The sequence below is a fragment of the Jaculus jaculus genome, chromosome 10, assembly GCF_020740685.1.
Source record: "Jaculus jaculus isolate mJacJac1 chromosome 10, mJacJac1.mat.Y.cur, whole genome shotgun sequence".
Classification (NCBI taxonomy): domain Eukaryota; kingdom Metazoa; phylum Chordata; class Mammalia; order Rodentia; family Dipodidae; genus Jaculus; species Jaculus jaculus.
Window position 1 is genome coordinate 17,964,591 of NC_059111.1, and position 10,154 is coordinate 17,974,744.

Here is a 10,154-nt window from a genome sequence, read left to right on the forward strand (position 1 = left end):
CACCAGGGCTTCCAGCCTCTGCAAACGACCTCCAGACGCATGCGCCCCCTTGTGCATCTGGCTAACGTGGGACCTGGGGAACCGAGCCTCGAACTGGGGTCCTTAGGCTTCACAGGCAAGTGCTTAACCACTAAGCCATCTCTCCAGCCCTGGACCCCAGGATCTTACCCCCTCCCATGATGCCTCCCCCAGCCAGGTGGCTGGAGACCCAAGTCACAAACTTTAACAAAACACCCGAGTCTATGGGGGGCATGCATTCACACTCAAGCTACCACAAGGAGTCACTTAAGAATGCCAAATGATGGGGCCTTACAGTCTACGAGTCTGCAAGAGGGCGGAGGTAGGTATTTGGAAACACTAAATTATTTTACATTGCAAGATATTTTTAAAGCTAGGGAAAATGGTTTTTTTTAGGAATCTTCTCATCAAATATGGTCTGAGCTCTTGTCACAGGTTAGTCAGCATAAATGAGTCAAAATACACCGTCCCTTCCTCACATCTCAAATTCCAGCAAGGAAATGGAGCAGAAACAGTTGACTGTAACACAAAGTGATAGGTGCTCTAGATAAGTCTTTCCAATCCTTCTGACTCCGAATGAGTTTATGTCTGAGAATTTTCGTGGTAATAGACTGCAGGGTGTGTGTGGGGGGGAGGTGCGATGTCTTCCCATTAGTGTGTTACTGTGATGTTCATGTATCATTCCCCTTTAATTCCTTACAAGAACACTGATGTTGCGAGATAATCATGAATTCATTTTATAGGACAGGGAAATGACACGTAAAGGGGTGGGGCAGGTCTTATTGTCTGGCAAGTGCCAAGGATGGAATTTCAAGTAGGGTCTTAGCCGGGCATGGTGCCTCACTCTTTTAATCCCAGCACTCAGGAGGCAGAGGTAGGAGGATCGCCGTGAGTTCGAGGCCACCCTGAGACTACAGAGTGAATTCCAGGTCAGCCTCGGTTAGAGCGAAACTCTACCTCGAAAAATAAAACAGTAAAGTAGGGCTTTGCTGGGTCCCCAACCAGAGGAATATAGGCTCCACCCTGGAGAACCAGGCCATGATAAGGTATACACCAGTTTGGGCACTAGAGGGCAGTGAGATAGCAAATCAGTGGGAGGGAGTGTATCTTCGTATTATATGGTGTTAGAATGTTTGATCTTAAAATTTACTTTTGAGTTGACTTAACTTCTATAAAGAAATCATTAAATGATTTTTCCTTGATATTAGAACAGAGTTTCCATTAATTTCTAAAATAGTCCAAAACGTAGTTCTACCATCTTGTGCTATGTACAAAGCAGTTTTCTCAGCATTAATGATTATAAAATCAAATATCAGCCAACTATGAAAAAAGTTGTTTCTATGTATCCTGCAGTATGAAATACTCAGCGAAGGTTTTATTATTTTTTTCCCATGATTTAATTCTTTACATAAAAATAAGCAAGCATTGGACTGCAGAGATGGCTTAGTGGTTAAGGCTCTTGCCTGTGAAGCCTAAGAACTCATGTTCAAATCGCCATGTCCCACGTAAGCCAGATACACAGTGATACAAACAGGCCATGTCATACATGTACACAAGGTGGCACACGCGTGTGGAGTTCATTTGCAGAGGCTGAAGGCTCTGGCATACCCATTCTCTTTCTCTCTCTCTCTCTCTCTCTCTCTCTCTCTCTCCAATAAATAAAATAAACCAGCATCTCAAACTAACTTCTATGCAACTTTTCTTTTGTCCTTCAAGAATAGTAAAATTATATGTATACTAAAGATTGCTTTGAAATAAGTTTCTTTTTTTAAAGTGTTTTAAAAGATTCTTTTTTATTTATTAGAGACAGTGGTTGGGGACAGAGTGACAATGGGCATGCCAGAGCCTCTAGCCACTGTAAATGAACTCCAAACTCCAGACGCATGTGCCACCAGGTGTATCTGGCTTACGTGGGCCCTTAAGGACCAAACCTGGGTCCTTAGGCTTCGCAGGCATGCATCTTAAGTGCTAAGCCATTTTTCCAGCCCTGGAATAAATTTCTTTATGATTTATTACCAATAAATGTTTGCTTGGTATATTTATTTAAAATTTTAAGTATTTATTTATTTGAGAGAGAGAATGGGCACACCAGGGTGTCCAGCCACTGCAAATAAACTCCAGACGCATGCACCACCTTGTGCATCTGCATTACATAGGTCCTGGGGAATGGAACCTGAGTCCTTTGGCTTTGCAGACAAGCATCTTAACTGCTAAGCCATCCGGCCAGCTCAGTATGTTTGTTTGGGGTTTTTTTTTTGTTTTGTTTTGTTTTTTGTTTTTTTTTTGAGGTAGGGTCTCACTCTGGTCCAGGCTGACCTGGAATGAACTCTGTCATCTCAGGGTGGCCTTGAACTCATGTCAATCCTCCTACATCTGCCTCCCAAGTACTGGGATTAAAGGCGTGCGCCACCACGCCCGGCTTAGTATGTTTATTTTATATACATATATACCCAGTGACATGTAAAAACTTCTCAAGCGAAAAGGCACCCTGAGTGGGTAAAGTTTAAGAAGCCCTGGTCTAGGGCACTGGTCACTTGGTGGACTATAACTGAGTGTCTGTGTACAGTCCCGGGAATGGGTGCCTTGCTTCTATCCATCTCAAAGCTCATTCCAAATCAGGGCTGGCATGCAAATAGCTGGTGAAGTACAAACTGGTCCCAGTGGAGGTAGCTCGTTCACGCAGGGGCTTGACACACCCCAGATATGCCTCCGCCGTCCCTTGCGTGCCAGCCCCCCGAGCAGTGAGTTCCACAACACAGCCCCCCCCCCCCACCTTTGAATGGTCCAAGTCATGAGGGGCCGAACCAAAGCAGCTCTGTGAAGACGCAAGACGAAGGCTGCAGCCCTCGGGATGCTTTACCCCTAGGGAAGGTGCACTCTCCAGGATCCGTGAAGCTAGAACACGTCACTGTTTTTTCTATCCTCCCCTACTCAGGTCTTGGCCATTACTTACCGGGTAGCTGTGGGGGTTTGATTCAGGTGTCCCCCATAAACTCAGGTGTTCTGCATGCTAGGTTCCCAGCTGATGGAGATTTGGGGATTAATGCCTCCTGGAGGCAGTGTGTTGTTGGGGGCGGGCTTGTGGGTGTTATAGCCAGTGTCCCCTTGCCAGTGTTTGGCACACTCTCCTGTTGCTATTGTCCACCTGATGTTGGCCAGGGGGTGATGTCCACCTTCTGCTCATGCCATCGTTTTCCCCTGCCATCGTGGAGCTTCCCCCTCAAGCCTGTAAGCCAAAATAAACTCCTATTTTTTTTTTTTCCCCACAAGCTGCTCTTGGTTCAGTGATTTCTGCCAGCATTGTGAACCTGACCGCAGCAGTAGCTTTTATATCATGTTCACAGCACACAGGACTACTGCACATGGGTGGAAATTACTGGAGAAAGCTCCTTCTAGTTTTACGAGAAAGTATATAAAAACAAACTGATTAGTGAACAACGTGTCTTCAAAGAGAACTTGCTCATGTGTTTTAGACATGTGTAGCAGAGACCAGAGCGGTTTTCAACCCAGCCACACCCTGGGGTGATGCAACAGTAAATGAGACCTAGACACGGGCATGGGCACATGTTTCGGGGTATGAACTGGTCTGCCAGCCCAGGACTTCACCCTGTGTTCAAACCGGATATGGATCACCAAGTAATGTTCAGAAAGCTCAGGGTGTCCTCACGAGAACCCAAGAAGCACAGCCCAGAGGATGCTGAGGAAGCCTGGCTTTTTTTTTTTTTTTTTAAGAAGCAGGAAGCATCCTTTTTTTGTTGTTGTTGTTTTTGTTTTTCGAGGTAGGGTCTCACTCTAGCCCAGGCTGACCAGGAGTTCACTGTGTCGTCTTAGGGTGGCCTCGAACTCACTGCGATCCTCCTACCTCTGCCTCCCGAGTGCTGGGATTAAAGGCGTGCGCCACCATCCCCGGCTTGGAAACATCCTTTTGCTAAAAATACTTATGTCACCAGCACTGTATATTGGTGACATGAATTTTATGGCATGATAGGGAAGAGGTAGATGATGTCTGGGGAAAGGGAGACCTTGGAAACATGTGGGGCAAACAAGCACTATCGGTAAAGACATGGCAGAGCGAGAATGAATAGCTCTGGCTTGGCGCACATGCATGCACGTGTGTGTGTGTGTGTGTGTGTGTGTGTGTGTGTGTGTGTGTTCATATGCATGTGGGTGCATATTCATGTGGAAGCCCAGAAGTTGATAGAAGGTGTCTTTCTCGATTGCTCTCCATCTTATTTTGAGACAAGGTCTCTCAGTGAACCCGGAGCTCACTGACTCAGTATGCAAGCTGGCACTGGGGTTGGGGGCTCCTCCTGCCTCTGCCTCTCCAGCACCGGGATCACACGCGCACGCTGCCGCATCTGGCTTTTACATCAGTGCTGGCGACTTGTGCTCCAGTTCTTATGCTTGTGCAGCAAGCCGTGTGGCAAATGAGCCATCTCCCCGGGCCCAGTCTGTCTTCTTGTTTGAATGTGGGATCTGTAACAGGACAAGGCATATGCGTGGCAGTCCCACGTGCTTTGAGCGTTGACCATCGAATGCCAACGAATCCTAGGAGTCCGCAGTTACTGTTGCCCACCTGAGAAAACAGAGGCACAAAGGAGCGAAGCTATTTGCCGACAATCATCAGCACTGCTGAGAGCACCACGGGCTTGAGTCACAGGACACTGAGGACTCAAGCTAGAGCTGAGCTAGAAGATTCCTTCCTGCTGGCCAGCTGTCATAGCGCTAGAAAGTGCTCTGCAGCCCGCTGAAGGAGAAAAGCCATCAACAGTCTTAACCAGCAGAGGGCCCCGCAAACTACAAACTGACAAGCTAGGCAAGATGTACCCACTAGGGCAATAGTGGCATGTCTGTTTGGGGGGGGGCGGGGGTGGTCACTACTGCTCTCTGATTGGATTTGAGGAGGAATTGAATGCCTGGTACTGTAAACCTAGTCAAAAGCTGGAGCCAGGTGTGGTGGCGCACGCCCTTAATCCCAGCACTCAGGAGGCAGAGGTAGGAAGGAGGATTGCGAAGCCCTACCTCGAAAAACCAAAACAAACAAACAAACAACAACAACAAAAAATTTCAAGATCACACTTTTACAAAACTGAAAAAGATTATTTGACTGTTTTCTTTAATGTTTCCAAATTGTCTCCTGTCTATGACGACTATCCTAACTTTCTTTTCTTTAATTTAAGAAAATTAAATGTTATTTTAAAACTTACATAGTCTCCTTTCGCCACCCTCCTTTGTTCTTCTTTCTACCCCCCTCCTCTGAACCCTTTCTTCTTTCATCCTATTCTGACTTTTTTATTGCTGTCTTCTTTTCCCCCTTCTCCATCACCCACCACAGCCCGTGGGTGAGACTAGCATCTTGCAGGTCTTATGCAGGTATCGACAGTGCTGTGAGGTCATGAATATAATGACCGCTTTGTGTCTGGAACACAGCATTCCAACGCACTCCTCCCCAGTCTCAGGGCGGAGGGGACAGTTTCCGAGGTAGGGTCTCACTCTAGCCCAGACTGACCTGGAATTCACTATGTAGTCTCAGGGTGGCCTTGAACTCCTGGCAATCCTCCTACCTCTGCTTCCTAAGTGCTGGGATTAAAGGCATGCGGCACCATGCCCGGCTTGAATTTTTTTTTTTTTTTGCTTACTTATTTATTTATTTATTTGCAAGCAACAGACAGACAGAGAAAGAGGGAGAAGGAGAGAGAGAATGGGCGCGCCAGGGCTTCCAGCCACTGCAAATGAACTCCAGATGCATGCGCCCCCTTGCGCATCTGGCTAACATGGATCCTGGGGGATTGAGTCTAGAACCGGGGTCTTAGGCTTCACAGGCAAGTGCGCTTAATGGCTAAACCATCTCTCCAGCCCCCCCCCTTTTTTTTGAAAAAATTTAAAAATAAAAATCATGTGGGTTTGAACCCAGATAGTTAATTAAACTCTGAGTGTCCTGGAAAAGGTGGTACCACTGGGTGCAGTGTGAAGTCAGCAGGAGGGGCAGGTGGGCAGTTGAGTGAAGACAAGGTGGTCTTCTGGATGTGTGCAGAGTGTGTAGATGTTCTGCCAGGGCCTCAAGGGGACATGTCCAGCGATCTTCATGTCCCAGCATGGAGACAGAGCTGGTTTTCATTAAAGAAAAAAAAAAAAAAAAGAAGAAGAAGGAATGAAACATCTGTAAAAATGCTGTTGGCTGAGTTTCCCAGTCAAGCTGTTCGTGAGAGGCCAAAGTCCTGCTGACAAACAGGAAGACCTTGCCCCCGCCGAGAGCTTGGCCCCAGATCTAGACAGGTTCATCAGCAGGGTGCTCAGGCCTCTGGGGACATCGTGAGTGCCACGTGGGCACCTCTGCAGAAGCAGGAGGGGCCGAGCTTTGGAGGCAGAGAAGGAATGGGATCCCTGCGGGTCCCCTCCCCACTGCGATGGCCTAGAGCTCCTGCGGGCCACTAGACTCACGGAGGGAGCCTCAGCCCAGAAGAAGTCGGAATGTGTCAGGACAGTGTGCGGGCGATGTCAGTGTGAAGCCCAGTGAAAACCCGCAGTAAGAGGAGGAACAAGGGTGGCCCTAGAGACAAGCAGAATGCCGAAGCGATAACTACCAAGAACTTTCCAGTTCCTAAAGCTCTCGCACATAGGTGGCATTATTGGAGGAACATGTGGCTGTCTCCATGGAGCAGATGGCGAAGACATGAACCCCAAGAGAAATGACTTGTTCAGGCAACTGTTTGCTAGAAAAGCCACGACTTGCCGGGTGTTTTGGCGCACGCCTTTAATCCCAGCACTCCGGAGGCAGAGGCAGGAGTATTGCCATGAGTTCGAGGCCAGCCTGAAATGACAATTGTGATTTTTAGGTCAACCTTGACTAGATGAGGCCTTACCTCAACAAACGAACAAATAGCTGAGCATGGTGGCACATGTCTTTAATCCCAGCACTAGGGAGGCAGAGGTAGGAGGATTGCTGTGAGTTTCAGGTCACCCTGAGACTACGAAGTGAATTCCAGGGCAGCCTGGGCTAGAGTGAGACCCTACCTAGGAAAAATCAAAAAAGAAAGAAAGAAAAAAAACCCTAAGAATAAAGAAAAGCTGTGAGCAACACTCGGATCTCTATACCTCAAATTCAGGGCTTTCTCGTAACATCCACATAGGACAGTTCTACAGAAAGGAGGTTCCAGTCATCTCTACACACATATAAAGGGGAGGATTGTTAGATCAGGACAAAAATGGAGTCACGGCAGGAGGGCGACAGAGATAAGGAAGTGGGTCATCCACATTCCTCAAGAAACTTCTCAGCCATTAATGATGCCCCAGGTCTGGATTTACTGGCCCCTTATCTCTCACCGGGTCACTTCTGGACTCACCCTACGGCTAATGTAAAGAACAGAGATTTAGTGCCCAAACAAAGAAATTCCTTCCCTTCTTCACCTTCCACAAACTGAAGAGCCAATACAGCCCACTACCTGTCACCCCAAGCTGACCGCTCCGCTCTTGAGAGTCAGTCCTGGCAGCTCGTGTTTCTTCCCAGATAAAAACTTCCATCTTTGCCTCAGAGTGCTCTCTGTGGTCTTGGTCACTCCTGAACCTTACAAAGATGTGGGTGTTTTAAGAAGTGATTGTGTCCCACTTGGGCTTATCTAAAAGTAGAGCCATAGTGCATTTCAGAACATCGACCTGCTAGGAGCTAGACAAGGCCGGATCACTCAGTGGCTCGGGAGCAGATGGGGTGGCCACAGGGAAGGATCAGGCGGGCAACAGGAGCAGAGTCAAGGGAGTGAGGCCCAGAGGCCCAGGGTGTGCCCGCAGCGGGCAGAGGCCCTCCTTAGGGTCAGGGGGACTCACACAGCCTGGGGTCTAGACATAAGCAACAACAGCTCCTAGTGGGGAAAATGGCAAATCAGAGACATTCCTGCTGGATTTTTTTTTTTTAATTTATTTTGGTTTTTTGAGGTAGGGTCTCACTTTAGTCCAGGCTGACCTGGAATTCACTACGTAAGTCACAAGCTGGCTTCAAACTCACAGAGATGCTCCTGCCTCACCCTTCCCAGGTTGGGATTAAATGTGTGTGCCACCATGCCCGGCTCCTGCAAGTTCATTTTTTTTTTTTTTTTTTATGCAGTTCATGGGAATTCTTCAGGGCTTTAACAGGCACACTTCCTTGGTGACCAGTATTAGTCACCTGCTAGATAATTTAAAATATAAAGGTTTCTTCCATCTCCATAGTTACTCAATATGAGTCTCATTTTCCTATCTTGGCAGCTGCAAATATCAAGCCAAGTAATACCTTACAGGGATGCTGAGGGTGAATGCGATATGGGGTCTCACGGAGTTCCCAGCACACAGGAGGCAGGCGAACTCACACCAGTACGCTTTAGCTACATCTTGTGAATGGTAGCACTCAACAATGCTGGCAATCATCTACTGGTTAACAATGTCAGCACTAGCCAGGAATGGTGGCTACGTCTATGATCCCTACACTTGGGAGGCTGAGGGTGGAGGATTGGGAGTTGTCTCAAAACAAACAAACAAACAAACAAACAAACAAAACAGAGTGAGCTCCAGAACCTGTATCTACCAGTTACTCCTTGGATAAGTCAGCTACTTAGAGGGACTATGTCTTTTCCTGCTATAAAAGAAGGGAAAGGACTGGGGAAATGGCTCAGTAGATAAAGTGCTCGCCACACATCTCAGAATACCCGAGTTCAAATCCCCACACCTCAAAGAAAAGCTGGAACTGTGGTAGGCTTCTGTAATCCCAGTGCGCCTATAGAAATGGGGCAGACGGTCAAGGACTCCAAAAGTTAGCTTTTAGCCTCCTCATATAGGCCAGTATACACATTCTCTCTCACACACACTCATATACAAACACACACAGACAACATAAATAAAATTTAAAAAATACAATATACAATACCTGAGCTTTTGCCACATGGTTGTCATGAGGATTAAATGAGAGCATGCAAAGTATTTGACAAGTTATCGCTGCCCCGTACTTCTTTACAAATTCTATTAAATCCGCACATGGAAAGTGGACAAGCCGGTCTTGGAATGTGGGCCAGGGCTCTTTCTGCTACACCAAGAGGCTTTTGATGATAATAGACCAAGTGGCAGGGAAAAGGAGTCAACATTTATGCAGGGTCAACTGCATTCCACACACTGACATCCCGACGAAGCACTCTCTAGGGACACTGGAAAGCTCCCACGAGGTTAATGATGTTCCCCAAAGCATAGGCTGGGCAGTGGGGGATGTGAGCATCATTACTCCCACAACCACGGTCCACACCAGGACTTCTCCATTCTACTATGCATTGGAATCATTTGGAGAATTCGGCAAAACCCGCATGCCATGTTCTTCTCCAAGAGTTTCTGACGCAGTTGGCCCAGGATAAGGCCTGGCAATTGTTTCCAGAAAGTTCCCAGCTGATATCACTGCTACTAGTCCAGGACCATTTGCAGAGAAACATCAGTAGACCCCACACTGACTGCTTACTGGGATTTGTGATGTCAGACCTCCGAGACAGCCAGGAGCCCCAGGGAGAGCCTTGGGGTACACTGAGGAAATATGTTCTCTCTGGGCTTCTTGGGACCTCACGACATTCCTTATCAAAAGGGCACAGCGTGTGTGACCTCAGAGCCAGTACTCACAGTGGGCATTTTGATATTTACTATTGCTACTATTATTTTAATATTGGTGTGTACATGATGCATGTATGTTCCTGTGTGTGAGAGTGGTCTTATGAATGCCACATTGTGCGTGTGGAGGTCATGGGACAGCTCCAGGTGTCGGTCCTCACATTCTACCTTATTGGAAAAAAACAAAAAAGGTTTCTGGTTCACCATTGCCTATTCCAGCCAGGCTCCCTTGCCTGTAGGATTCCAAGACTTCTCCTGTCTCTTCCTCCCAACCCACCATGCTGGGATTACAGACATGCGCTACCATGTCTGGCTCTACATGGGTTCTGAGCATCTGAACTCCAAACCTCATGCCTACACAGCAAGTGCTTTATCCACTGAGCAATCTCCTCAGCCCGTGTTTTATTTTTTTATTCATGTAACAGGAAACAGACAGTTGGTCCTATAAGACGCCATGCTATTGGCTGAACAATTTGCCATTGAACAAACAAACTCTTTTAGATTCTTAGAAAGAGAAGTTATAT